General features: G+C 37.3%; 1 protein-coding gene across 1 annotated transcript in view; it reads right to left on the reverse strand.

The window, feature by feature from the left end:
• Positions 1–1,713, reverse strand: part of LOC124776611 (sterol regulatory element-binding protein cleavage-activating protein) — a 263,862-nt gene extending 262,149 nt beyond the window's left edge. The window contains exon 1 of the mRNA XM_047251684.1: positions 1,106–1,713. The gene's annotated coding sequence lies outside the window, so the exon portion shown is untranslated. The remainder of the gene's footprint in view (positions 1–1,105) is intronic.
• Between the last annotated feature and the right edge of the window lie 4,287 nt (positions 1,714–6,000).

Raw genomic sequence — 6,000 nt, forward strand, 5'->3', positions numbered from 1 at the left:
AAATTTTGAGGAAAATACAACAGGTCACTCGTACATGGACTGCTATTTACTAACGCAAGGTGATTCAGAGCGCCAAGAAATAAAACTTAATGTTTCAGTAAGAACATCGAAGAAGAACTCAAATATTTAAACTACTATTGCACTAAAAAATGTTTTTCCACTATCAAGATTAATAAGAGCTACTGAGGACAAAGCCCCATAACAGTTTAACGACTAGTTCGAAATCCATCGAAGAAGGAAAACTAAATCCTTTTCCAATCTTCCCAACACGCCCATCAATGTAAACATTGAATATTTGGCAATGGCATTGACGCCGAGACATTATTTGCCATCTTTCAAATTGTTGGTAGCACTGTACCTATTCACAATTTATACGGTAGTGATTGGAAGAAATAGCAGTAAACACATTACGATAATATGGGATGGTGTTGCCACTGCAGTAGTATTTTGTCCGCTTGACCAAGCAAATATAACTTACCCAGTTTTGGACACACTCCTGGTTGCATTTAGAAATACAGAGGGCGTAATCCACTAATGCATCCAAAGAACTTCTAGTGCATCATTTTCAAACATGCACATAAAAATAATACCACTTAAGTAAAACACGCGCAGCGTCTTACGGGCAGCGTGCTAAGAAAGCACTTCTTAACAAGCTCCTGATGAATTTGACATTGCCGGTCACACTGGCTCCCTTCCTACAAACGCAGTGATTGTCCAACAATAGCCTAGTACGACGACCGCAATATGAAAGACTGCTGTTCATCTCATGCTGTCGATGACAAGCGAATCCCAAAGATTACAAATTCGCCCACTTTATGTCAAATGGTGTAAAATGCCACTATATGCTTCACTGATAATACATTGTTGATATGCCAATTGTTTTACAATCTGGCTATGTAAACAAACAATGGCGTTACCATGGTGACGGCAACACCGTAAAACGTTCTAGTCAACTAACTACGGATTCTTCAGCTACAGTGCAATGTCACTTTACTTAATGCTGTGCTTTGCTAGAAAGCTAAAAACAAGTGGTGAGGACAAAAGTAAAGACATACGGTTGGTATTCAATATCAACTATCTATTAACAGCAATAACGCAATCATACCTCACTATTTTCCAGACTTTGTGCTCTTCTTTGCCTGATAGTGGTAATTGGCTCGTAAATATTGTTTTAAGTAACCACAACCTTATTAACAATTTTTTGAACAGTTCACTTCCCTTCACAACACACCAACCGCTTCATTAACCCATGACCGCAACATGCTTCACGAAAATATTTAATAATATATTTGTGTTTTAAAACGCTCAAATGTAAATGACAACTGTACAGCGTTTTCCCGTGTTACACAATTACACAACACTTCACGTTTCTTGTCAAAAGTTTACAACACTGACGGCAGTTTACGGCCCATGTTGTTCTAAGCACACGTAACCAAAAGGCAAAACGTTACACTTTCATTTAGATATGCCACAAGAAATGATTCTAAAATAGATCGAAAAACCACTTTATGCTCATAAAAGTGGGCGTAGATGTTCTAACGTATTCGTATGCCTATAAGTACACTGTTTCTGCATTTCCTAACGTATGCTTTCGATACTGGTGTGTCGCAATTCATCTCCACTAAAACTATCACTGGAAGACCCGTATTAAAAACATTCGAGCAACACACTTTATTATGAACACTGTCGCACACATTCTCGTTCACGCACACGTCTTCTGCATCGCAGATGTATACATGTATAACCAAGACCAACACATTTCGCAGGGATACCAACACAATGATGATAAATGCAAAAGCACCATCGAGAACAATCGAGATTAAGTTCATTTTAACTCTGGTGCGTAACAGGTTTAGAATGAAAAGATGCCTACGCCAATTTTCAGTAATAATCAATATACATGGGCCATTCCACGAGAATGTCATGTAGACAAATTGATTTCCAATCTCCAACCACACTGTATCACACTAAATTTTATGATTACGACAAATTTTTCTAAGTACATAATTTAAATGAGTACGCAATGCTTTGTAATAAGAAATATGGCAGTTTTGTAGACTTTAATTAAGGAAAGATAATTTTTGAACAGATACCGTAGCCTTCTAGTGGATCGTTGTGTATTTGGTAACGTAGCTAGCTAGTGTGTCCTAACTTTACTTGATTTTGTCTTAATAACTATATATAGGTGATATTATTACTGAAGCTATATATTTTCGCAAACCCAGAAGTATCAGCGTAAGAGCGAAAGAAGTGCCTCCCATCCTAATGGTAAACTGCCGATGCGTATGCAACACAATGCCAGAGTTTAAAGCGCTCATGAAAAGCAGTGAAGCTCAATTATACTAGGCACAGAAAGCTGATTGAAAAATGAAATTGACAGCAGTGAGATTTTTGGCGGAATTTAAGTGTATATTGAAAGGATAGGCAAATGGGAAATGTATTTATCCTAGTAGACAAGAAACTCAAAACCACTGGGATAGAAATTGTAGCTGCATGTGAGATTATTTGGGCAAGTCTCAGTATCAGGGGTGGGCAAAAAATGATAATGGGATCTCTCTATCGCCCACCACACTCATCTTCTGATGTAACCGAACGCTGTAGAGAAAACCTCAGTTCACTTGTACGTAAGTTACCCAATCATTCTATAACCATCGGTGGAGACTTTAATCATCCAACAATTAATTGTCAGTGTTGGTCATGATAAGACATCCTGAGAATGTCTTCTCTGAATGCTTTCTCTGTAAACTAGAACAGATAGTTAGGCACGTCACTCATGAGGAAATATATTGGATCTAATGGCAACAAATAGACCTGGCCTCTTTGAGGATATCCACATCGAAACTGGTATCAGTGATCATTTGCAGCAACAATGATTACCAAAGTACAAAGGGCAACTAAAAGAAGCAGAAACATACATATGTTCAGCGAACTAGATTAAAAAAATCAGTAGTGTCATATCACAACGAGGAGCTTGAAATTTTCAGCACAGGGCAGGAGCATGTGTAGGAAATCTAGCTCAAGATTATAAGGATGGTTGACCATCTACTGCATAGACATGTATGCAGTAGAACAGTTCATAATGGGATGGAGTCTCCATGGTACAAAGTAACTGTAAAGAAACTTCTAAACAAACTGAGGTTACTGCATATTATGTATAAAACGAAACATAGCACTGTAGATAGAGAGATGCAGAATGAAATGCATTTGGCTGTCAAGAGAGCTATGCATCTTGTCTTCTGTGACCGCCATTGTAGAATATTGCCAAGTGACTTTCCACAGAACCCAAAGAAATTCTTGTCATGTGTAACAACTGTTAGTGGCACCAAAGTAAGTGCCCAGTCCCTAGTGAATGAGACAGGAATGAAATTGAGGGTAGCAAGACAAAAGGTGAAACGCTTAACTCCATTTTCAAATGTTCCTTTACGAATGAAAACCCAGGAGAATTGCCCCAATTTAATCCTTGTACCACTGAAAATATGAATGAAATATGTATTAGTTTCTGTGATGTTGAGAAACAGCTGGAATCGTTAAGATTGAACAAAGCTTCAGGGTCCAATGGAATCCCTCTCAGAGTCTAATTGAATTTGAGGCTGAGTTAGCCCCTCTTCTAACTGTAATTTTTCGTAAATCCTTCTAACGAAAATCCGTGCACAGTCTTACAAAAAGGCACAGGTCACACCCATCTACAAGAAGGGTAGTAGAGGTGATCCACAAAACCACTGTCCAATATCCTTGATATCGATTTGCTGTAGAATCTTGGAAATTATTCTGAGCTCATACATAATGAGTTATCTTGAACATAATGACCTTCTCAATGCCAACTAGAGTGGATATCTAAAACATCGATCATGTGAGAACCAACTCGCACTTTTATCACATGACATTCTTAAAGCTTTGGATCAGGCAATCAGGTAGATAGTGTGTTTCCTTATTTCCGAAAAGCATTTGATTCAGTAGCACACCTACGCTTATTGTCAAAAGTACTATCATATAGGATATCAAGTGAAATTTGTGATTGAATTGAGGGCTTTTTGGTAGGGAGGACCAACATGTTATCTTGGATGGAGAGTCATCATCAGATGTAGAAGTAACTTCGGGTGTGCTCCAGGGAAGCATGTTGGGATCCTAGCTGATCATACTGTATATTATATTGCAGACAATACTAATAGTGAAATCAGGCATTTTGTAGATGATGTGGTTATCTGTAATGAAGTACGACCTGAAAGAGGCTGCATAAATATTGGGACAGATCCTGAAAAGATTTCATAATGGTACACAGGTTGGCAATTTGTTTTAAATGTTCGGAAATGTAAAACTGTGCACTTCACAAAACGAAAAATCGTAGTATCCTATGACTATAATATAAACGAGTCACTGTTGGAATCAGCCAACTCATACAAATAGCTGGCTGTAACACTCTGTATGGATATGAAATGGAATGAGCATTTAGGTTCAGTTGTTGGTAAAACAAGTGGTAGACTTTGATTTAGTGGTAGAATACTGGGAAAGTGCCAACAGTCTACACAGAGATCGCTTACAGATTACTCTTGCAAACACTTCTGAAATATTGCTGAATTGTATGGGACTTGTACCAGATAGGCCTAATAGGGGATACTGAATGTATATGGAGAAGCGCAGCATAAATGGCCACAGGTTGCTTTAATCCATGGGAAAGTGTCACAGAGATACTGAGGGAACTGAACTGGCAGACTCTTGAAGGTAGACATAAATTAGCCTGAGAAAATCTATTGATGAAGCTTCAAGAACTGGCTTTAAATGATTACTCTAGGAATATACTGTTGTTGTGGTCTTCAGTCCTGAGACTGGTTTGATGCAACTCTCCATGCTACTCGATCCTGTGCAAGCTTCTTCATCTCCCAGTACCTACTGCAACCTACATCCTTCTGAATCTGTTTAGTGTATTCATCTCTTGGTCTCCCTCTACGATTTTTACCCTCCACACTGTCCTCCAATACTAAATTGGTGATCCCTTGATGCCTCAGAACATGTCCTACCAACCGATCCCTTCTTCTAGTCAAGTTGTGCCACAAACTTCTCTTCTCCACAATCCAATTCAATACTTCCTCATTAGTTATATGATCTACCCATCTAATCTTCAGCATTCTTCTGTAGCACCACCTTTCGAAAGCTTCTATTCTCTTCTTGTTCAAACTAGTTACTGTCCATGTTTCACTTCAATACTTGGCTACACTTCATGCAAATACTTTCAGAAACGACTTCCTGACACTTAAATCTATACTCGATGTTAACAAATTTCTCTTCTTCAGGAACGCTTTTCTTGCCATTGCCAGTCTACATTTTATATCTTCTCTACTTCGACAATCATCAGTTATTTTGCTCCCCAAATAGCAAAACTCCTTTTCTACTTTAAGTGTAGATTAGAGATTAGATTAGATTAATACTAGTTCCATGGATCATGAATACGATATTTTGTAATGATGTGGAACGAGTCGAATTTTCCAATACATGACATAATTAGGTTAATTTAACAACATACTTAAGTTAATATAACAACTTTATTTTTTTGTGTTTTTTTCTTTATTTTTTTTATTTTTTAATATTTTTGTTTTGTTTTTTTCTTTTTTTTCTTAATTTATATCTAAAAATTCCTCTATGGAGTAGAAGGAGTTGTCATTCAGAAATTATTTTAATTTCTTCTTAAATACTTGTTGGTTATCTGTCAGACTTTTGATACTATTTGGTAAGTGACCGAAGACTTTAGTGCCAGTATAATTCACCCCTTTCTGTGCCAAAGTTAGATTTAATCTTGAATAGTGAAGATCGGCCTTTCTCCTAGTATTGTAGTTATGCACACTGCTGTTACTTTTGAATTGAGTTTGGTTGTTAATAACAAATTTCATAAGAGAGTATATATACTGAGAAGCTACTGTGAATATCCCTAGATCCTTAAATAAATGTCTGCAGCTATTATTCTGATTACACGCTTTTGTGCAATAAATACTTTATTCCTAAGTGATG

The sequence above is a fragment of the Schistocerca piceifrons genome, chromosome 2, assembly GCF_021461385.2.
Source record: "Schistocerca piceifrons isolate TAMUIC-IGC-003096 chromosome 2, iqSchPice1.1, whole genome shotgun sequence".
Classification (NCBI taxonomy): Eukaryota; Metazoa; Arthropoda; class Insecta; order Orthoptera; family Acrididae; genus Schistocerca; species Schistocerca piceifrons.